Source organism: Microcebus murinus, chromosome 4 (assembly GCF_040939455.1).
Source record: "Microcebus murinus isolate Inina chromosome 4, M.murinus_Inina_mat1.0, whole genome shotgun sequence".
In the NCBI taxonomy this organism is placed as follows: domain Eukaryota; kingdom Metazoa; phylum Chordata; class Mammalia; order Primates; family Cheirogaleidae; genus Microcebus; species Microcebus murinus.
The window spans coordinates 76,735,305-76,758,612 of record NC_134107.1 but is presented as its reverse complement, the minus strand read 5'-3'; the positions used below and the strand labels follow the sequence as shown (position 1 = coordinate 76,758,612).

At 39.2% G+C, this 23,308-nt stretch overlaps 1 protein-coding gene and 1 pseudogene across 2 annotated transcripts in view; both read right to left on the bottom strand.

The window, feature by feature from the left end:
* AMOTL1 (angiomotin like 1) overlaps positions 1 to 22,228 on the bottom strand; it is a 171,462-nt gene extending 149,234 nt beyond the window's left edge. For both annotated transcript variants that reach the window (XM_076002448.1, XM_076002449.1), the window contains exon 1: positions 22,066 to 22,228. The gene's annotated coding sequence lies outside the window, so the exon portion shown is untranslated. The remainder of the gene's footprint in view (positions 1 to 22,065) is intronic.
* LOC105857357 (cysteine and histidine-rich domain-containing protein 1 pseudogene) lies at positions 15,566 to 17,729 on the bottom strand (annotated as a pseudogene).
* Positions 22,229 to 23,308: the final 1,080 nt, after the last annotated feature.

The following is a 23,308-nucleotide window of genomic DNA, read 5'->3' as shown; positions in this document are numbered from 1 at the left end:
TAGGTATTTTATTTTCTTTGTTTCTATTGTGAAGGGTATTAAGTCTTTGATTTGGTTCTCAGTTTGATTGTTGTTGGCATATAGGAACGCCTCCAGGTAGTGGCTATATTGTCTCTCTCAGCAGCCATGGGTAGCATGGGGGAAGGGGAGAATAAAGCAATATGGTACCTGCCAATCGGCTGGCATCTGTGGGGCAGGATGAGTCCTGAGGGAGCTGGGAGCTGGGTGCTCTGTCCACAACAGGCTCACCACTCCCTGGCGGCAGCCATCTCTGGGGTGGTGTTGACAGGTGTCTCCAGCAGCTCAGGAGCCCACCAGCAGTCTGAGATGTGAGGCAGGGAAAATTTAACCACTCCACCTACCCTTTTCATTGGTCTCCAAGCCTCTCAGGGTTTAGACCCTGCCAATGCCTTTCTCCTTTCAGTTTTGCTCTGCTAACCTCTTCCCACGGAGTCTCCTGTAGGTTCAGACACACTTCCTCCCAACCCTCATCTGATCTATGTTTGTCTGCCTGTTTCCTTTCTTTGCTTTCATCTGAAATCTTTCCTTCTTGCTGAGATGCTCTGGCTGGAGATGTTTCTTGGCCAACTTCCTGCCTCTCTGACATTTTCTATTTATCACTATATTTTGATTTCATTTATATTATTTTCATGACATATGTTTTAATATTTTATATAATTAAATGTATCAACCTTTTTCTGTATTGCTTTTGGGTTTGGTGCCATGCTTAAAGAGTCTTTCCTACTTTAAGATTATTAAATAATTTACCAATTTAAAATTGTTTTTATTGTTTAATATTTAACATGTTTCTACATACCTGGAATTCATCTGAATATAGGAGTCCAGTTTTATTTTTACTTTCCAAATGTCAGTCATTTCTCCCAATACCTGGAGATTAAAAAGTTAAATTGCCATTTCTGTTGGGTCTATTTCTAGACTCTTTATTTTTTTCTATTGATCTCTCTAGTGTTGTACCAGTATTTTAATTATTATATTTTGTGACATGTGTTAATATCTAGTGTGGCTAGATTTTTTTTGTCCAACATTGCTTTTCCTGCCAGAAACTGCCCAACTATTCATATATATGTTTTTTTGAGACAGAGTCTCGCTTTGTTGCCCAGGCTAGAGTGAGTGCTGTGGCATCAGCCTAGCTCACAGCAACCTCAAACTCCTGGGCTCAAGCAATCCTCCTGCCTCAGCCTCCCGAGTAGCTGGGACTACAGGCATGCGCCACTATGCCCGGCTAATTTTTTCTATATATATAAGTTGGCCAATTAATTTCTTTCTATTTATAGTAGAGATGGGGTCTTGCTCTTCCTCAGGCTGGTTTCGAACTCCTGACCTCGAGCAATCCGCCCGCCTCGGCCTCCCAGAGTGCTAGGATTACAGGCGTGAGCCACCGCGCCCGGCCCATATTTTTTAATTTTAAAAGTTTATTATGGGACAAGCTGTTATAGACTCACTTCTTCCTTCTCCACTCTTCTAAAAATAACTAAATACTCTTGCAATAACTCAACAGACAATCATAAAAGGACTCTGAAATATGGAAGGAAGAAGGCTGACTGGCTAGGAACCTCAGGACTTGAGACACCATGGTAAGTTCTTTAGGTTTTTTTTTTTTTTATGTCCCATATATGATATATGAGATATATGATACTAGGCACCGGAAAGGCCTATAATCAAAAAACTAACAACAGGCATAGAATTAAAAAACAAAAAAAGCCTACTCTCTCTAGCCAAAGGCAGGGAAAGAGTGAGCCCAGAAGAGTCTTAGTGGGAAGATAATCCCTTGATCCCCACATAAGGCCATGGTAGAAACAAGAGACTGATCTGCATGCAACAGTGATGACAATACAGCAGACTAAATCATTCCCCACCCCACAAGTCTTGGCGAGCCCTACCCTCTTCAGTGTCAGCATCAGCAAAATTCCCATCCAATACTCAGAATAGTGGTGGGGTCCATTTGCTTTAGCATCAGTAAAGTTCCTGTCCCGTATCCAAAACAATAGGTGGGCCAATCCAGCATAAGCAGACCTGGGTAGAGAACCATCCCCCACCCCACACCTACTTAGCAGCCTTCCTGTAATAGAGCAGGAACCCAAACAGCACAAGAAGAACAAGGTAGATCATATTAGCATTACAAGAACTCTGAAAACAAATTGTCATTGGAACTATAGCTCACAAAAGTAGACTAGGACCTACATGTTAAGCCCAACTTTGGTGACTTTTGGTGACTACCTACTAAAGATGAAAGATTTATATAGGATCAAGAGTCTACTAAAATAATATCCAAAATGTCCAGGGCACAAGTAGAAATCACTCGTCATACCAAGAACCAGGAAAAACACAACTTGAATGAGAAAATACAGTCAACTGATGTCAACTTAGAGGTGAATCGTGTGTTGGAATTATCTGAAAAGGATTTTAAGCAGCCATCATGAAAATGTTTAAACAAACAATTTTCCTGAAACAAATGAAAAAAATCTACAATCCAGAAAAGAAATACAAGTTATAAAAAAAGAAGCTAATACAAAAAATAGAATTTAAGTAGACAATAACCAACAAAAAACGCATCAGATAGGCTTAATAGTAGAATGGAGATGACAGAAGATAGAATCAGTGAACTTAAGAACAGATCAATAGAATATTTACTTGCACAACAAGTTAAAAATAGACTGAAAATATTTAACAGAGCTTCAGTGGCTCTGTAGAATAAAGACAAAATACAACATTTGTATCATCAGAGTCTCAGAAGAACAGAAAAAAGACTGTGGGCTGAAAAAATATTTTTTTAAAAATGGCTGAAAACTTCCCAAGTTTGGTGAAATGCATAATCCTACAGATTTAAGGAGCCAAGTGAACCTAAATAAGATCAACTCAAAGAAATCCAAGACTTCTAAAAACTAAAACCAAAGAAAAATCTTAAAAATAGCCGGAGAGAAATGATGTATTTGAAGATGACATAGTGGTCTATGCAGAGAATTCCAAGGAATTAAAAACAAAACAAAACAAAAAAAACCACCATCACCCAGAACTAATAAATGAATTAAGCATGATTGCAGGGTTTAATATTAACACATAATAATTAATTATATTTCTATATAATAACAATTGTAGAAACCAAAATTTAATAATACAGTACCACTTCAGTTGCTCTGAAGAAAATGAAATTCTTAGGTATAAATTTAACAAATTAAGTACAGAATCTATATGTTGAAAATTACAAAATTTTGATGAAAGAAACCAAGGGAGAACTAAATAATTGTAGAAGTTTTCCATATTCAAGGATTGAAAGACTCAGCACAGTAAGAATGTCACTGCTCCTCAAATTAAATTACATGTTTAACAGGATTCCTGTCAAAATCCCAGCAAGGCTTTTGTAGACACAGACAGCTCATTCTAAAATTTATATGGAAAGTAAAAGGCCCAAGGACAGCCAAAACAATTTTGAAAAAGAACCCTAAAGTGAGAGGAATGCTCTACTTGGTGTATAGCTTATTATGTAACTTACTATATAGTAATTAAGACAATGTGATATTGTCAGAAGACTAGACACATCAAGAGAATGGGGAAGAGAATGGAATAAAATGGAGAACCCAGAGATAGAATCACACAAATATACTCAGTTGATTTTTGATAAAGATGCAAAACCAATTCAATAAAAGAGGGATAGACTTTTAAACAAATAATGATAAAGCAATTGGACATACATAGGCAAAAAAAAAAATTAATTTTGCCTTAAACCTGACACATCATACAGAAATTAACTCAAATTAGATTAAAGACTTAAATGTAAAGTGTAAAATTATAAATCTTTTTGAAAAAATACAGGAGAAAATCTTTAGGAGCTTGGGCCAAGCAAAAAGTTCTTACACTTGTACTAAAGGCAAAGTCCATAATAGGAAAAATTGATAAATTGGATTTTATCAAAAGTAAACACTTTTGGTCTGTGAAAGAGAATGAAATGAAAATTTACAGAGTAGAGAAAATATTTGTAAACTATATATCTGATAAAGGACTTGTATCTGAAATACATAAAGAACTCACAACGCTCAACAATAAAAAAAATCCAATTAGAAAATAGGCAAAAGACATGACTAGGTATGTCACTGAAAAGGATATACAGATGACAAAATGAAAAAATGTTCAACACCATTAGCCATTAGGCAAATGAAAATTAAACCACGATGAGATATCACTACCTATTATCACAGCAGTCCCTAACATTTTTGGCACCAGGGACTGGTTTCACAGAAGACACATTTTCCATGGAAGGGGGATGGGGGGGTTGGGAGGAGAAGGATGTCAGGCGGTGATGCAAGCAATGGGGAGCAGCTGTAAATGCAGATGAAGCTTCACTTTCTCTCACTTGCCCACTACTCACCTCCTGCTAGACAGTCCTAATAGGCCGCAGACCGGTACTGGTCCTGGCCCAGGGGTTTGGGACCACAGCACTATCAGAATTAATGAAATAAAAAATAGTAATAACACCAAATGCTGGCAAGGATGTAGAGAAACTTCATTACCCATACACTGCTGGTGGTAATATAAAATGTTACCATCACTCTGGAAAATAGTTTGGCGGTTTCTTTTAAAAATAAAAACTTACCATAAAACCCAGAAATTGCACTCTCACACATTTATCCCAGACAAATGAAAATGTATGTTCATGCAGAAAATTGTACACATATGTTCATATTATCTTTCTTTGTAATAGCCCAAAACTAGAAACTACCCAGATGTCCTCCAATGGATGAATGGACGAATGGTTAAGCACATTGTGGTACATCTATCTACACAGTGCTACTCAGTAACAAAAAGGAACCAACTATTGATAAATGCAAGAACATTGATAGATTTCAAGATTATTATGCTGAGTAGAAAAAGCCGACATCATAAGGTTACATACTGCATGATTCCATTTATATAACACTCTTGAAATAAAATTATATAGATGGACAACAGATTAATTGTTTCAAGGAATTAGGGATAGAGAGTGTGGCTACAAAGAGGTATACAAAGAAGCCTTGTGGTGATGATATAGCTTTAAATCTTGATTGTTGTGGTAGTTAAATGACACTAACCACTGTGGTGGTAGTTATATCAAACCAATATGATAAAAATTGCATACAATTACACACACGCACAAATGAGTACATGTATAGCTGATAAAATCTAAATAAGGTCTGTAGATGTACCAATGTCAATTATGTGGTTTTGATATTGTACTATAGGTATGTAAAGTGTTAGCACTGGGAAAGTCTGGGTGAAGTGGGCATTTACAGACTCATGAATCTATAAGTATTTCATAATAATATATATTTTTTAAATGTTACTACTGGAAGTTTTATTTCATTTCAATGGACATTAAAGATGGCCTACTAAACTAGAAAACTAAGAAGTCACATCAATGAGCATTTCAGTCTTTAGAAACACTTTTTTTCAAAACTAAGAATTTTATAAAAACTTAGAAGCAAACAATAACTATGTAGAAGAAAAAATTGTGAGTTTGGTATTTAGAGATAATGCTACATGCATAAAACCATAGGCATCTACAATTAACTAACAAAGACAAGCCATGCAACACTACTAGATAAATTTGATACCTGGACAGTAGGGAAGCAGTAAAGGACAGATCAAAAACAAAAACAACCTCCCACTTACAAAACAAAAGAAATGAAACAAAAATCCTATCAACAAAACCTAAAAAAAAGCTGGACTTATCCTGCATTTCAGAACCAAGGATATGAAATTATGATATTGGCAAAAGAGAACAAAGCAAATAACAAATATGAATGCCAGGTCTAAATAATTTACAAAAAAACAACATCAACAAAAAATAACTTGTTAATGTTCAAATAGGTAACTTAAAATTATTTGTTTGTTAAAAAAAAAAAAATGAGTACATACCCAAATGACCTAAAACAGACACCAGCCCTCATAAATTAGTTTTTAAAAAGTTTACTTATTGCAGGTACATGCATGACATGATTTTTAGGCTAAGGAATGACTGATTTCTTAAAAATGGGATTGGGAGGCAATAACTCAAAGTCCCCTTAGAGTATCTGTAAGAATTAAGACTTTTTTTTACTCTTTGATAGTTGAAGAATTTTCTAAAGAAAATCAAAAAAGTTACACTTAGTAAGAATTAAAATCCCTGGCATAATATAAATTAATAATAAAGTAAAATAATTATAGTCCTTTGCCAGTATATGGTTATACCAAAAGTTACCTGTAAACATTTGTTGATTCCAATTCATATTTTTGATTGTTTATAAATTACTAGCTCAAATTATTACCAAAAAAGTAGGGGTGGTCTCAAGACCTAACCCTCAAGAGTTCCACTAAAAATAGACAGTTAAAAACTAAATGTTCTACTTCATTTAACAGTATGTACGAAGGCTAATTTCTTAGTTTTGTAAATGTTTTATGGTAATGTAAAATTTTAACATAAGGAAAACATTAATATAGGATACAAGAATTGTTGTAAAACTGTCTGTACAACTCTTCTGTAAATCTAAAATTTATCTCAAAATAAGATGTTAAAAAGAAAGCTCAACTTCTTAGGAAATGACTTCCTTCAAACAAGTAAATGTGGTAGGCAAGAAAATAGCATTTTAGGTTTCTCATGTTGAGTTTAGTTACCAAGTTCATGATACACCTAGCTGTGACTGGTTTGCTACAGTAAGTTCTCTGAATGTTAAGAAAGACAAAGCATCTTTCTAGAGAAATGATTCAATAAAATTAAATATTTTTATTAACTTTTTGACAAATTAATAGTAAAACATATTCTACCTAACTATAACTGTGTCCCTTTATGGATAAATCTAAGATAAATATCATTCAGATTTTTACCTGGACAACAAATTCAAAGACTCTTAGGGATAAAAAACAAAATAAGATGGTTACTAATGTAACCAAACTAAATACGCAAGCTGTATATAAAAAAGAAATCAGTGCTTTGTAACTGAATCTGAGGTTACAATAATCCACTTGCTTTAAATAATAGTTCAATTACATATAACAGATTAAGATATTGTTTAAGGGAAAACAGCCTCAAGAAGGAAGCATTAAAAAAGATATATTAATCATTACCTTTAATCAACATATCAACCTTCTGCCCTCCCCAAATAAACAAGACTTTGTCTCTAAAATGAACCCAGGTTCCTAAATCATAAAAGATAACTTTTAAAAATACATCTTGAAGTACTAGACATTTATGCATTCTATTTGGGTACAATTTTTGCTGCCAAAAATTTGTAATGGCATTTTAATGTCATGAAAGTCTGGTTGCCAGATTTTGTCTTTATTTATAATAGAGCTTAACCTTTTAATAATTATATAACTACATCTGTCATTTGCTAAGGGTAGTAGAATGATATATACACTTTATTAACTAGCACTTCTGCAAATTTTTCTTTACGAGAATGCCATTAATACCAAGAAAAAGAAAAGGGGTTTGAGAAATCATCATCAATCATCAGGGGGTTTGAGAAATAAACCGCCCTTTTCATTTTTAATTTATATAAGCCTAATTAATTCCCAAAGTTATTAAGTTCTGTCAGAGTCTGGCCTTCATAACATGTCTTAATTTTTTTTGAGTTCTACACTGCCTCAAAAAGTAACTTATCAAAGGATAAGTCCAATTAGCATAAACAATCTAATTCTATGTTACTTGTATTTAATAAATAAAATACAATATATAATCAACATTGTATCACTAAAATTGTGAAGCTCTTCATGAAAACCTTAATGAAAAAAAATCCAAAAGAATTAAGCTGTTTTATTTAACATGTAGTAGACAGCTGTCATAAAGTTTGTATATTTAGTTTTTTCATCCCCTAATGTATTTCCACAAACCTTTAAGTCTATAATTTTATAGATATAGCTTTCCATCAGGGAGCTGAGATATATATAATTTCTTTTTATATGGATCTAAACATTTTTAAGAGGATTTAATCTGTAAATCAGGTACAATTTAGTCATATACCATACAAAGACATTTAAATAATCAGAAAAGATTTTTAACATTATTGCTTACTCTTATAAAATGGTGACTTTTAACCAAATTGATGCCCCTGTACTTGTATTTATGTTTCCTATACTCTTAAATCATAATACTTGGCAAGTAATTCAAGTTTTGATGTAATTTTTAAATTCAATTCGTTGTAAACAAATTCTCATTTGTTAATCAATCCGTACATTTCCCTTTACTTACTATATACTACCTTAGAATTAATCCTCCTAAAAAAAGTAATCATGCCACATGGAAAAAAACAATACAGAGCTTCTTCTCTTCCTTATTTTCAAGTATTATGGGAACACAAATCCATGAAAAAACTGATTAAAAATTTGACATTCCATCTTGCTTTACTAATTATGGGATAATAGAGATGTGAAAAAATTGGTTCTTTTTTTTTTTTTTTTTTTATTTTGGTATATTATGGGGGTACAGATTTTAAGGTTTCAATAAATGCCCATTTCCCCCCCTCCCCCCAAAAGTCTGAGTCTCCATCATGACCATCCCACAGATGGTGCACATCTCACTCACTTTGTATGTATATACCCGCCCCCCTCCCCCCTCCCACCTGCCCAATACCCTATTACTGTAGCACCTATGTGTCCACTTAGGTGCTACTCAGTTAATACCAGTTTGCTGGAGAATATATCTGGTGCTTGTTTTTCCATTCTTGGGATACTTCACTTAGTAGTATGGGTTCCAGCTCTAACCAGGAAAATATAAGGTGTGCTATATCACCATTGTTTCTTAGAGCTGAATAGTCCTCCATGGTGTACATATACCACATTTTATTAATCCATTCTTTGATTGATGGGCACTTGGGCTGTTTCCACAGCCTTGCAATTATGAATTGTGCTGCTATAAACATTCGAGTGCAGGTGTCTTTTTTGTAGAGTGTCACTGGATCATTTGGGTAGATGCCCAGCAATGGGATTGCTGGATCAAATGGTAGATTCACTTGTATCGCTTTAAGGTATCTCCATATTGCTTTCCACAGAGGTTGAACTAGTTTGCAGTCCCACCAGCAGTGTAGGAGTGTTCCTCTCTCTCCGCAACCATGCCAGCATTTATTGTTTGGAGATTTTTTTTTTTTTTTTTTTGTGATTATTTTTTTTTTTTTTTCTATTTTTTTTTTATTTCAGCATATTATGGGGGTACAGATTTTAAGGTTTCAATAAATGCCCATTTCCCCCCCTCCCCCCACAAGTCTGAGTCTCCAGCAGGACCATCCCCCAGATGGTGCACATCTCACTCATTATATATATATACCCACCCCCCGCCCCCCTCCCACGTGCCCAATACCCTATTACTGTAGTACCTATGTGTCCACTTAGGTGCTGCTCAGTTAATACCAATTTTTTTTTTTTTTTTGGCATATTATGGGGGTACAGATTTTAAGGTTTCAATAAATGCCCATTTCCCCCCCTCCCCCCAAAAGTCTGAGTCTCCTTCATGACCATCCCCCAGATGGTGCACATCTCACTCACTATGTATGTATATACCCGCCCCCCTCCCCCCTCCCACCTGCCCAATACTCTATTACTGTAGCACCTATGTGTCTACTTAGGTGCTACTCAGTTAATACCAGTTTGTTGGAGAATATATCTGGTGCTTGTTTTTCCATTCTTGGGATACTTCACTTAGTAGTATGGGTTCCAGCTCTAACCAGGAAAATATAAGGTGTGCTATATCACCATTGTTTCTTAGAGCTGAATAGTACTCCATGGTGTACATATACCACATTTTATTAATCCATTCTTTGATTGATGGGCACTTGGGCTGTTTCCACAGCCTTGCAATTATGAATTGTGCTGCTATAAACATTCGAGTGCAGGTGTCTTTTTTGTAGAGTGTCACTGGATCATTTGGGTAGATGCCCAGCAATGGGATTGCTGGATCAAATGGTAGATTCACTTGGATCGCTTTAAGGTATCTCCATATTGCTTTCCACAGAGGTTGAACTAGTTTGCAGTCCCACCAGCAGTGTAGGAGTGTTCCTCTCTCTCCGCAACCACGCCAGCATTTATTGTTTGGAGATTTTTTGATAAAGGCCATTCTCACTGGGGTTAAGTGATATCTCATTGTGGTTTTGATTTGCATTTCCCTGATGATTAGAGATGTTGAGCATTTCTTCATATGTTTGTTGGCCATTCTTCTGTCTTCTTTAGAAAAATTTCTGTTCAAGTCCTTTGCCCACTTTTTAATGGGGTTATTTGATTTTTTCTTCCTAATTTTCGTGAGTTCTAAGTATATTCTAGTTATCAGTCCCTTATCGGATGCATAGGATGCAAAAATTTTCTCCCATTCTGTAGGTTGTCTGTTTACTTTCATGACTATTTCTTTGGCTGTGCAGAAGCTTTGTAGTTTGATCATGTCCCATTTATTTATTTTTGTTGCTGCTGTGATTGCCTTTGGGGACTTCTTCATAAACTCTTTGCCCAGGCCGATGTCTAGGAGAGTGTTTCCAACTTTTTCCTCTAGAGTTCTAATAGTTTCATATCTTAGGTTTAAGTCTGTTATCCAGCGTGAGTTGGTTTTTGTGAGAGGTGAAAGGTGTGGGTCCTGTTTTAGCCTTCTACAGGTGGCTATCCAGTTTTCCCAGCACCATTTATTGAAGAGGGATTCTTTTCCCCAGCGTATGTTTTTGTCTGCTTTGTCAAAGATGAGATGGCTATATGAGGATGGTTTTATATCAGGATTCTCACATCTGTTCCACTGGTCAATATTCCTGTTTTTGTGCCAATACCATATTGTTTTAATTACTACAGCTTTGTAGTATAGTTTGATATCTGGCATATTAATGCCTCCCATTTTGTTTTTGTTGCCTAGAATTGCTCTTGATATTCGGGGTCTTCTTTGGTTCCATACGAAGCGTAAAATTATTTTTTCTATATCTGTGAAGAATGCTGATGGGATTTTAATAGGTATTGCATTGAATCTGTAGATCAGTTTGGGTAGTATAGACATTTTGATGATATTGAGTCTGCCGATCCACGAGCATGGTATGGATTTCCATCTGTTTACATCTTCTGCTATTTCCTTCCTCAGTGTTTCATAGTTCTCCCTGTAGAGGTCTTTTACCTCTTTGGTTAAATATATTCCTAGGTACTTTAATTTCTTTGTTGCTATTGTGAAGGGAATTGAGTCTTTGATTTGGTTCTCAATTAGATTGTTGTTGGCGTATATGAATGCCTCTGATTTCTGTGTATTAATTTTGTATCCTGAGACTTTACTAAATTCATTGATCAGTTCCAGGAGTTTCTTGGTTGAATCCTTGGGGTTTTCTAGATACAATATCATATCATCAGCAAACAGTGAAAGTTTGATCTCTTCTGCCCCTATTTGGATACCTTTGATTCCATTTTCCTGTCTGATTGCTGTAGCCAAGACTTCCAGCACTATGTTGAACAGAAGTGGAGATAGTGGGCAGCCTTGTCTGGTTCCAGTTCTAAGTGGGAATGATTTCAATCTTTCCCCATTCAGTATGATGTTGGCTATGGGTCTGTCATATATGGCTTGTATCATTTTTAGGTATGTCCCTTCTATGCCTATTTTCTTAAGTGTTCGTATCATGAAAGGGTGTTGAATTTTGTCAAAAGCTTTTTCTGCATCTATTGAAAGGATCATGTGGTCTTTGTTTTTGCTTCTGTTGATGTGGTGAATTGCATTTATAGATTTACGTATGTTGAACCATCCCTGCATCCCTGGGATGAAGCCCACTTGGTCGTGGTGGATTATTTTTTTGATAAGTGTCTGGATTCGGTTAGCTAAGATTTTGTTGAAAATTTTTGCATCTATATTCATTAGGGATATTGGTCTGTAGTTTTCTTTTTTTGTTGCATCCTTTCCTGGTTTTGGTATCAGAGTAATATTCGCTTCATAAAAGGTGTCGGGGAGGTTTCCGTTCTTCTCGATGTTGTGGAATAGTTTCTGCAAGATAGGTACTAGTTCTTCTTTGTAAGTATGGTAAAATTCAGGTGTGAAGCCATCTGGACCGGGACTTTTCTTTTTAGGGAGATTTTTAATTGCTGTTTCTATTTCAGCTGTTGAGATTGGTCTGTTCAGGGAATCTATTTCTTCCTGGTTGAGCCTAGGGAGGCTGTGTGTTTCTAGAAATTTGTCCATTTCCTCCACATTTTCCAGTTTGTGTGCATAAAGATTTTTGTAGTATTCATAAATTGTATCTTGTATCTCTTTGGGATCAGTTGTGATATCTCCTTTTTTATTCCTGATGGAGCTTATTAGAGATTTCTCTTTTCTGCTTTTCGTTAGCTTAGCCAACGGCGTGTCAATCTTGTTTATTTTTTCAAAGAACCAACTTTTTGTTTTATTAATCTCCTGAATAGCTTTCCTGTTTTCAATTTCGTTTAGTTCTGATTTGATCTTGTTGATTTCACTTCTTCTGCTGGGTTTGGGGTTGGTCTGTTCTTCTTTTTCCAGCTCTTTGAGTCGTTTCATTAGATTGTCTATTTGTGATCTTCTTGCCTTTTGGTTATAGGCATTTATGGAGATAAACTTTCCTCTCAGAACTGCTTTAGCTGTGTCCCAGAGGAGTTGATAACTTGTCTCTCCATTGTTGTTTTCTTCATAGAACTTTTTTATTTCCGTCTTGATTTCTTCATTTACGAAGTAATCATTTAGTAGGAGGTTGTTTAATTTCCACGTTTTTGTGTAGAAATGTGAGTTTCTGTTAGGGTTGATTTCTAGTTTTATTCCACTGTGATCTGAGAAGGTACATGGTATGATTTCTATTTTTTTAAATTTCTTGAGATTTTCTTTGTGTCCTAGGATATGGTCAATCTTAGAGAATGTCCCGTGAGCTGATGAGAAGAACGTATATTCAGTGGATTTTGGGTAGAATGTTCTGTAGATGTCTGTCAGACCCAATTGTTCTAGAGTTTTAAGTCCATTATTTCTTTATTAATTTTCTGTTTGGAGGATCTGTCTCGTGCCGTCAGTGGGGTGTTGAAATCTCCGGCGATTATGGAGTTGGTATTAATCCATTTGCTTAGCTCCAGTAAGGTTTGCTTTATGAATCTGGGTGCACCTAAGTTGGGTGCATATATATTTAAAATTGTTATCTCTTCTTGTTGGACTGTGCCCTTCACCATTATATAATGACCCTCTTTGTCTTTTACTACTTTTGTTGGTTTAAAAACTAAATCGTCTGAAATTAGAACTGCCACACCAGCCTTCTTTTGGCTTCTATTTGCTTGGAATATTGATCTCCACCCTTTTATTTTTAGTCTATGTGCATCCTTGCAGGTTAGATGTGTTTCCTGAAGACAGCATATACTTGGCCTGTATTTTCTTATCCATTCAGCCAGCCTATGTCTCTTGAGTGGAGAGTTTAAGCCATTCACATTTATTGAGAGAACTGATAGGTAGGGTAGATTACTGATCATTCTGTTGGGTTGGATGTTGTTGCTATGATTTCTGTCTTGAGCCATTGTAATATCTGGCCTTTAATATCTTTGGGTTTTGGTTGTTTTTATATTCGTGGGTTATTATTATGATGTTCCGTGCATAACGCTGTTTTAAGTACTTCTTGTAGGGCTGGTCTTGTCTTGGTGAATTCTCTGAGCCTTTGCTTGTCTGAGAATGTTTTTATTTCTCCTTCATATATGAAGCTTAGTTTTGCAGGGAATAATATTCTAGGCTGGGCATTGTTTTGTTTCAAAAGAGTGAGAATGGGGCCCCAGTCTCTCCTTGCTTGTAAAGTCTCATTAGAGAAGTCTGATGTTATTCGAATTGGCTTTCCCTTGTATGTCACTTGCTTCTTTTGTCTTACAGCTCTTAGAAGGGCCTCTTTAGTTGATACTTTGGTCAGTCTGATGACTGCATGACGTGACGTCTTCCTGTTTGCGTTGAATCTCCCAGGGGTCCTCTGGGCTTCTTGAACTTGTATATCGAGATTTTGAGCAAGGCCTGGGAAATTTTCCTCTATTATATCTTCAAAAAGCTTGTCCAGCCCTTGAGTGTTGTCTTCCTCCCCTTCGGCTAAACCTATGACCCTCACGTTAGGTTTTTTCACATAATCCCACAGCTCTTGTAGACTTTGCTCTTTTCTCTTGTTTCTCTGCTCTATTTCTGTGACTGATTTATTTAATTGGAGGGTGTTATCTTCAAGCTCTGAGATTCTTTCTTCTGCTTCATCTACCCTGTTCTTGAGACTTTCCACTGTATTTTGTAGTTCCTTGAATTGATTCTTCATTTCCAGGAGTTCGGTTACACTTTTCTTCAATGTGTCTATTTCTTTTCTCATATCCTGGAGACTTTTTGTGGTTTCTTGGTGTTGGTTGTTGAGTTGTTGTTGCAGCTGGGTGAGTGTTCTTATGTTCCACATACGAAATTCCTCTTCTGTCATATTGGTTGCCTGATTTTGGTCGGTGTCCGTTTCTAGGGGGCTGGTGCTCTTCTTTGGGGGTGTGTTTTCCGTTTGGTTCTTCATATTTCCTGAGTTCTTTCGCTGATTTCTTCCCATGTCGCTCAGTTGTTGTTTCTTTCCTTAGGTTATTGTTTGGGTATTCACACACCTTGTTTAGTTTCTGAGGCGTTAGGTGGTGCCTGTGGGTGAAATTGGACCACTCCCTGTATATTGAGTCAGTGGGTGCCGTGGAAAGGCTGTGCAAGATGCCGTCCCTGTCAGTAGGTGGCGTTTGCTTGGAGGAACAGGCTATGGTGTTGATTTTGAGTCCTGTTATCAGCTCTCGTTCTGGGCGGAGCTGGGTTGGGTAAGCCTGCCCTCAGGCCGTTAGCAGGGGTCAAAGTTCTGTTCTCTGCTTTCAGGGAAAGCTGTCAGGGCGGGGCTGGAATGGTCCCGCTCAGCCAGAAAGTCTGGGTGTGGGGGTGGGGCTGTCTGAGACCCACAGTCTGCAGCAGGCCTCGCTTCTTTCCACCCTCCCCAACTCCGCAGCTACTCCTGGGCCTCTGCCAGCAGGCCAGACCACAAGCCACCAGGCCTCCCCGGACTGTGGTGCCGGCGGGGAGGTTCCCTGCACAGGAACGCCACCTGGGTTGGGCGCACGGCCTCCTCCTGGGAGGAGGGTTGCCCTCTAGGACACCGATCCGCCCCTGGAGGCACACAGACCTCAGTAGGCTGTTCACGTATAATCCTTCTGTGCCCCGGGCAATGCTAGCCCTCGGTGCAGGGGATCTGGTCTGCAGGTCCGACCTCTGGGTCCCAGAGTTCAAACTGTATTCCCACCAGGGAGAGGATTTCCGGTCCTAATTCACCCACAGGGAGCCCAAGCTGGGTCTATGTCTCTCAGCCTCTGAGTCGGCACCGTTTTCCTGGGAACACGGTGCCAGCAGCACCTGGGAGGGCGGGCGGGGTCCCAAACGGGAAGGTCCCGTTCCCTGGAGGTGCCTCCGGCTGGTGGCTGTATTGTCTCTCTGGGCAGCCGCGGGTAGGGTCGGCGGAGGGGGGGAGGAGGCAATATGGCGCCTGCCGCGCGGCTCTCCGTGCACACGGAGGTGCCCGGAGGAAGTTGGGAACCTGGTGCCACGTCTGCTACAGGCTCACCGTTGGCAGGCGGCGGCAGTCTCTGGGCTGGTGTCCGCAGGTCTCTCCACCCGCTGGGGAGCCCACCAGCAGTCCCGAATGTAGGGGAGGGGAAACAGCGAATCCACCTACCCTTGCCGCTGGTCTCCGGGCTGCTCCGGTGGTCTCAGCCTCCAGTTCTCCTCCGCAGCCTCCTCCCGTGGAGTCTCCCGGGGTCTCAGGTACCCCTCCTTCCGGCCCTTGTCCGCTGTATGCTCGTCTTCTTGCTTCTTTCCTCTAGTTTCTGCTAGAATCGGTCTTTTCTGCAGAGACCCTCTGTCTGGCGGTGTTATTCGTCCGCCATCTTGCTCCGCCCCCCAAAAAAATGGTTCTTAATATTTCTCTGCTTAATATAGTATTATACTAAGAAATTCTGCAATATGTTTATGAGCTATTTTCCAGCTTCCTCAAGTACAGGACAAACCATGGTTCTATCAGTGAGGAGATATGAATAATCAATCTTACATAACTCAAAAGGAAGATAGGAAGCACAAAAAAATAAACCGACTTTGGTTTTTAAAAACCTCATCTTGACCCTGAAATGCCAGATTTAGCAACAACACAAGAACAAAACAAGATTATAGCAGCAAGCCACCACTTCATCACACATTAAGAATGTTGAAATAGCTAAAAGCTTCCCCCCTCTCTTTCCCACTCAATCTGTTATATCTTCTTTTTGTTTTTCCTGCTTTTTGTTTGCAGGCAGTTCAAGGCTTGCCCATTGCATAGGTTCAGCTTTTCTCGTGGTAATCTCAATCTTCGTTGCAGTCTTGTTACATAACTTCTCTTTACATCAATCACACCCTATAATTTCACATTTTGATGAAATTCCTTCTCTCTTTCAAATACAATGTGCACATTTAACAATGTACTATTTGCTTCTACTAGACTAAGTTCTGGAAGTGAATTTTTAGCATATACTGAAATGGTGACTTCACCTCCAGTCTGATGCCAGTCATGCCTACATGGAACAACTTTTTTCCCAGCATCCTTTTTAGTCAACATGTGTTTCCCTGTTGTACAACCCTCTTGGGCTAAGAATGTATTAAAATCTGAAGTTTTTCTTCTACAACAGCTCCAGTATTTCATCCCCTCATGGAAAATAGGTACTCCAGAATGATATATACAGACTTCTTCTAGACTCTGTAGATGCTGATATGTCTTTGAACACCCTCCATTTTTACATGAGGTCCCAATCTTAATTTCGTCATTATCTTCCTCTTTCTTATCTTCTTCCCTGATGACAGTTTAAGTTTATCAAGTGCTTATTTTAGGGAGGCAGATATTTTTAATTCCAAATTTGTCATTGGTTCATCTGGGCTGGGCCTTTTTATTGCTTCTACCGGTTTGGGGGCTTGAATGAGGTGCTCCTGAAATTTAGGTTTCAATTCAGATAGTTCTTTCTTCTCAGAAGTCTTGACTTCAGGTTTGACTGCCTTAGGTGGCTTCTCACTGTTATGTCTACCTTTTGTACAGCCTACAATGCTTAAGAAATCAGTAAAATCAGTTGTTCTTCTCTTACAGCAAGACCAACCCTTTAATGCATCATGCAAGACTGGAACACCTGGGTGGTATGTGCAAGCATCTTCGGAATTGGTCTCGGGATCGAAGCGCTGACCGCAGCCCCGGTTGTAGCACAGCAAGGCCATTTTCCTTTCCCACCGTTACAGACATGCAAGGCCCAGACTGGGGGAAACGCAACCCAGCGCGTCCACCACTGCCCTGTCTCAAGCACTGGTCTGAGGGCTGAGGTAGCTGCCGGCTTCCGGACATAATAATATTTTTTAAAAATACAAAAAGCAGTTATTCTTTAGCAGTCAGAATGTTTGCATGATTCTTTGTTTAAATAATCCACAATTAGACCATCCATAAATTTAATGAGATTGGTCTGCCAAATGTCAATTCATAAACTGAAGTTACATAGATTAAAACTTCTTATTCACAAGGTATAAATAAAGCAAGAGAATTTAACATTCACATTTTGCTCTCAAGAGTGATTTTATCTTTCACCCTGACCATCCTACCAAAGTGGTAGAATCTGTAAACTGGCAAACCTAAAATTTTTGGAGCACCCTGGGCTTGGAATCCCTGCAAAGGTCACCTAAGTTCAATTTTTCCTTAAATAGAACCATAAAAATAATGATAGTTATAATGTATTGAGCGCTGAACTACTCAACTATTCAGCAGTCCCCAACTTTTTTGGCACCAGGGACCAGTTTCATTGAAGACAATTTTTCTCTAAGAGACAGGGGACAGGATGCACAGTTATGCTTTTTAAGCCTTTGGAAATGCATTTGGGCGCAATAAGAGAAAAAATTGGGCAGTAGAATAGATACTCAGAATATATGCCCAAGGTCAATTTGTTCAAAAAGAAAAATGTTTTTAAAAATTAAAAAAAAATTATTAAAAGAACCAATATAGATATTCAGTTGGATGTAAGTATTTATTGAATGCTTATCTTGGGCTCCTGTAGTATGAATGACCAACTGAAGCTCTGAGTTTGCCAAGGAGCCTGTGGCTTTGGGACTTGTCACAAGAGTACCACCCGTACTATGCCAACACTGTCACTACCGGTGCTGTTTGCTGTGGTTCATTCAGATAACACGTATGTATTAGGCACTGTGCTAACACTCTACAAATGTCATCTCGTTTAATCATCACAAGAGCTTTGTGAGATGGCATTATCATCCAGATTTTAAAGATAAGGAAACTGAGGAGGGATATCTAGATACTTTCCAAGATCAGGCAACTAGAAAATGGCAGAGCCCAGATTGGAATCCAGCCCATCTGACTTCAGAATTCACACTTTTAACCACAAGTCCATGCGTCCTCCCTAAAACCTGTTTTAGAATAAATCCTCCTTTTTGCTGTTCTTTTCTCAGAGTCCCAGCTGCCTTCCACTGGGTCTCAGGGCTCTGGGCAGTTCCCTTGATTGGATATTTTCTCTGCTCTACCCGCTGCCCCTAACAACTTCCATGTGGAGGATGGGGCAGGGCCAGGAGAGCAGGCAAGGTGGATCTTCAGCAGAACTTGTGAGAAGAGAGTTAGGTAGACAGGTGATGAAGACAGATCATGAGGTGTGTGTGTGTGTGTGTGTGTGTGTGTGTGTGTGTGTGTGTGTGTGTAAGAGACTTTTTTCACTGATCTTGCTATAATGGAAAAACTTGTTATAATGGAAAAACTAGACTCAAAATAATTGAGTCTTTTTCTTGGTCCTAAACATTTGCTTCTTTAGTGGTATATGGCCAGAGAATATGCAAGGACAAAGAACTCTCTGGATAGATGACTCCTGACACTACCTCAGGGGCTTGATGTAGGCTGACCTCTGAGTAAGCAATTTTACCATTTTGCTCTTGTCTTCTAATGCTACATAAAAACCACCCCAAACTTAGATGATACAAATTGTTATTATCTGTTACCCACAGATTGGCCTGAGCTGAGCTAACCTGAGAGACCTCCTCTGGGTCTCTCATACACTTGTAGTCAGATAGTAGCTGGTTATGGAGTCATCTGAAGGTCTCTTTCCTTGCATTACTGGAGCCTAAGTTTGAATGAGTAGAACATCAGAGGGCTGGGTGGGCTGCAATCCGTGTAGCTTCTCCATCTGGCTGGCTTGGACTTTGTCACAGTCTGGTGGTCTCAGAGTAATTGGCAATCATGGGCTGGGGCCAGCTTGTACCATTTTGTAAGAGCTGACCCTGTGTATCTCTTCCCAGCTCTGTGTTCAGTGCTGTCATTTTGGTAGCTTGAAATCCCATGGTGGGAGTATTACATCATGATAATTGGCAAACACTACAAATAAGGGTTCTTTTTGTTTCCCTAGACAGCCAGTTAAGCAGCACATGACTTTACAGGGTGGTTGGCTTCCCTCAGAGTGAGTGGGCCAAGAAACCCAGGAGTAAGCTGCAAACCTTCTTAGAACCTAGCCGTGATTGTCCAAAAATGTTCTCTGCTTCTTGTTCTATTGGTCAGGCAAGTCCCTAAAGCTAGTCCAGATTTAAGAGGTAGAGAATTTGCATTAATCTGCCAATTGTATAGTATAGGACCCAGCACAGAGTGGGCACTCAATAAATCATTGATAAGTGAATAAGTAAAGTTATTTTAAACACTAATCTGTATGTCCTTAAGTTACTCTAAAAGTATAAAGCCTCTGGGAAGTTTTACTTCAACATCAGAGAGAACAATGATTTTAAATCTCCAAGGAGCCTAAATCTAAAACCACTTGATACACATATATTTACATTCTGCCTGCAGGTATTCACAGACCTGTTTACTCAGACCCCTCCTAGTTATGTACTTGATTGGTACTGTACACATTACAATCACAGATGGCTTGTTTTATAGATGTTTTTAAGCTATTTAGTTTGGCTTTATCACCCTAAGTAAACTGCATGTTCCTTAAAGAGCTCTCGTGTATTTCTTTACCACTCCTCTTTCTTACCGTGCCAAATACAGATAATTATACACACATACACATGAATTCTTACAAGATATGTGAAGGCTAGAGATTATAAGCCTTAAAAGGGGAGGAAAGAAGAAGAGGAACTAAAGATTCTTAATTGCTATGTTTTAGAGCCTTCAATAAATGTTCTCATTTAACTCTTCTATTTACCTAGTGAAGTAGGTACCATTTCCATTTCATAGTTGAAGAAAATAAGTCTCAGGAAGGCTTAGCCATTTGGTCAAGGTCACACTAGGAAATGGAGGAGCTGGGATTCAAATGAAGGCCTAAGTGGTTCTAAGGTCTGAGCTTTCTGCATTCTTCAGGCGGTCTTCCCACCACAATCTACATCTCCCATCCTCCCCCATTCTGGCCGCCCTTCATGAAGTATCTATAAGAGTCACAAAAATGCTAATGCTTCTGAACCCCAAATAGGGTAATAATGGTTTCAAGTTCTGGTCTGGTAAAAATGTCCTTTAAAAGCTTGAGAAAACAATAAGCTTAAAACATCTTCTACTAGGAGACACGTGAGCCTGGGATCAGGGAGACCAGCTAAGATGCTTTTGCAATAACTCAGGCAAAGAGTGTTGGTAGGCTGGACCAAGTAGTAGTGAGATGAGAAAGATGTGCAGGGATATTAAGAAGACAGAATCAGCAGACTGGTGATTGACTGTACAGTGTGAGTGCTGATCAATTATTTTAGCACCACCATTCTATTCTGGCTGCTGTTGGGAAGGTAAGACTGGAGAGAGGAAACCCAGATGGAAGGTTTCAGTGTTTCTGGAAGAAGATGATGAGGGTTTAGACTAAGACAATGTCCATGCATGTAGGAGAACTGGAATGAATTGGAGCAATAATACAGAGTTTGAAATTGCTGGGTGTGTTGCCAAACTAGATGAGAAAATGTGAGGAAGAGGAAGGGTCAAGGGTGAAATCCAGAAACTTGTCATGGACCAGGTACTTTTCACTGAGCTACAGGACACAGAAGGGGGAGCAGGTTCCAGGTGAGGATGAATTCTGGACATAGTTTGAGGCAAATGTGTAACCAGGCACTGGTAGCCAGTATGCAATTGCACTTAAAACAAAACAAACATCTCTTATCTAAATGACATTCTTTGCTCCCTTAATAGGTTATATATAGGTGATTGAGCCAAATACTATATGTGGCCAGGTTCTGTGTCAAGAAATAAAAGGCTCTGCAATTCTCAATGTTTTCACTTGACAGTGGTTCAACTCTCTCCCCAAAAGCCATTTATCATCCTGTAGGCACATCTGTCATAACCAAGATGTCTTTATTGAGCCTTCCAAAGCTAATAAGAGCTGTATGATTCAATCAGTGACAGGGACTCATATAACTCATAGAAAATGTTGCAGGGAGATTTCAGTGGTCTCTGGATTCACAGGGTCTGCCTGCACCAAAAAAAAAAAAAAAAAATCTCATGCACATTTTCTTGGAAGAGCTCATATGGGCAGGCACTAAGGTGTGTTTGTACACTTCTGCCCCACACGCAGCAGCAGGCAGCACAGCCACTGTTTACACAAAGTAGCTGCATGTCAGGACAGGGACCTGGGCCCCTTTGTCTCCTGCCACACTCCTGAGGAAGAAGGGAGGCAGTCAAGCGAGCTAAAAAGCAAATCAAAGCTCTCCAGAGAGCTGCTTTTCTGCACTCCAACTGTTACAAGATTTGACTCTTCAGAGAGTCTACCAGAACACAAAGCCAGTAAGTTAGGAAGGCAAAGGAGGTACGGATGGCCCTAGCCCATCGGATGCCATTTATAGCTGCTTCACCAATGTGCTTGTTACGCAACTGTTAGAATAGGCACCTAACACCAAGCCCGGATTAGATTACCATGCCCACCACTGCAGCTCAGAGCTGAGTTTGTCCAGCCAGGGGTCGGCCACCCAACCAGATGAGGACCCGCTGCCGTGGAACCAGCCATCTTCCCAACCCGATCGAGTATCTCTTGATCTAACTCCAGCTCTACCCAGAGATGCCGTCCAAAGTCCCCCTCAAATCAAGCTTCCCTGGAGTGAAATCCACTAAATAAGAGTATCCTTACCTGAGAGAAGGTCCTGGTGGCCAGCAGTGGAAAAAACACTAAGTTCTAACAGAAGTGACAGGGGACTCTCTGGGCAAACCTGTTCAGTTTTAAAAGAAGAAAGGTGACTTCATCCCTGGTGCCGTGGAGTTTAAAAAGAGCAACGAGTGCTCCCTGGCTGCGCCAACTCTGCCTCGTCAGTGATGACTGCATCCAAATCATGCAGCCATTGCCCAGACATGCTCAGCCTGCGGAAGGGTGAGCCGCTGGAATCCAACTAGCCCTGTCATTTTCAAAGAGCTTAGCAAAGTCCTAAAGCACCAATTCCCTTAACTGGCACCAGAGAAGGAAAAACTATGCACTTATTTCTTTGAGTCATATCATTATCTCCCAAGAATCCAACTCTCTGAAAAACAGCACTCTAAGAAAGGAAAATAAGTATTTAGACTTCTGACAGGTAAAAATTTGGGGGGGGGGGAGGAAGAAGAAGTGAAGATATTTCAGTGGGGAGGAGGAGCAGTAAGAAGCTGGAAATGATAAGAAGTTTTCAAAACGGGTAGACTTGTAAGCATACAAAGGTGACACATAGGTGACTGTCAAGAATTTGCAGATGGAAAAGTATTCACTTCAGCAAAGGCGGTGAGTCATTATGTAGGAAATAAAGTGTGACAGCCTTTCTAATGAAGGCAACGATTTTTATTTTCTTTTTGTTGAATAAAATGCTACTCACCCAATTTGGGGTCATTTGTAATATTAATATATCAGCTCAAAACACGCCTACATGCTACCAGGAAGATTTGGGAAAATAGACATTTAAGTAAGGAATTTTCCTTTTTGTATGTTAAAGGTGAGGCGGCAGCAATTGGATTTGTAACATGGGATTCAAGGTCATATCAAGCTACCTGGTGAGCCAAGCACCTCCTCTTGATGCCAAGTTCTTGCTCTAAACTTTGGGCAAGATTTCTGCCTGGGCTGCCAGGGCAAGCAATGGTAATGGGCATGACCTCTGTTGGAAGTGGGGCAGAGGGTTGAGCTTAGCAGCTGACTGCCCTTTCTCCTCTACCTGGGAGGAGTGTAAGGTGACTCTGGGTCACTAGGCATGTATCCCATTTCTTGCTGAGCTATTTTGAGGCTTTGAGGTCTTCTTATGTCAAGTTTCACTCCAGAGAAGCTAAAATAAGAAAAAAAAAAAATCCCTTTCTGTTAGATAGAGGTACTCAGATCCAACATTAGAAAGGGGTTTTTCAACTCAGAGATTTAAGAA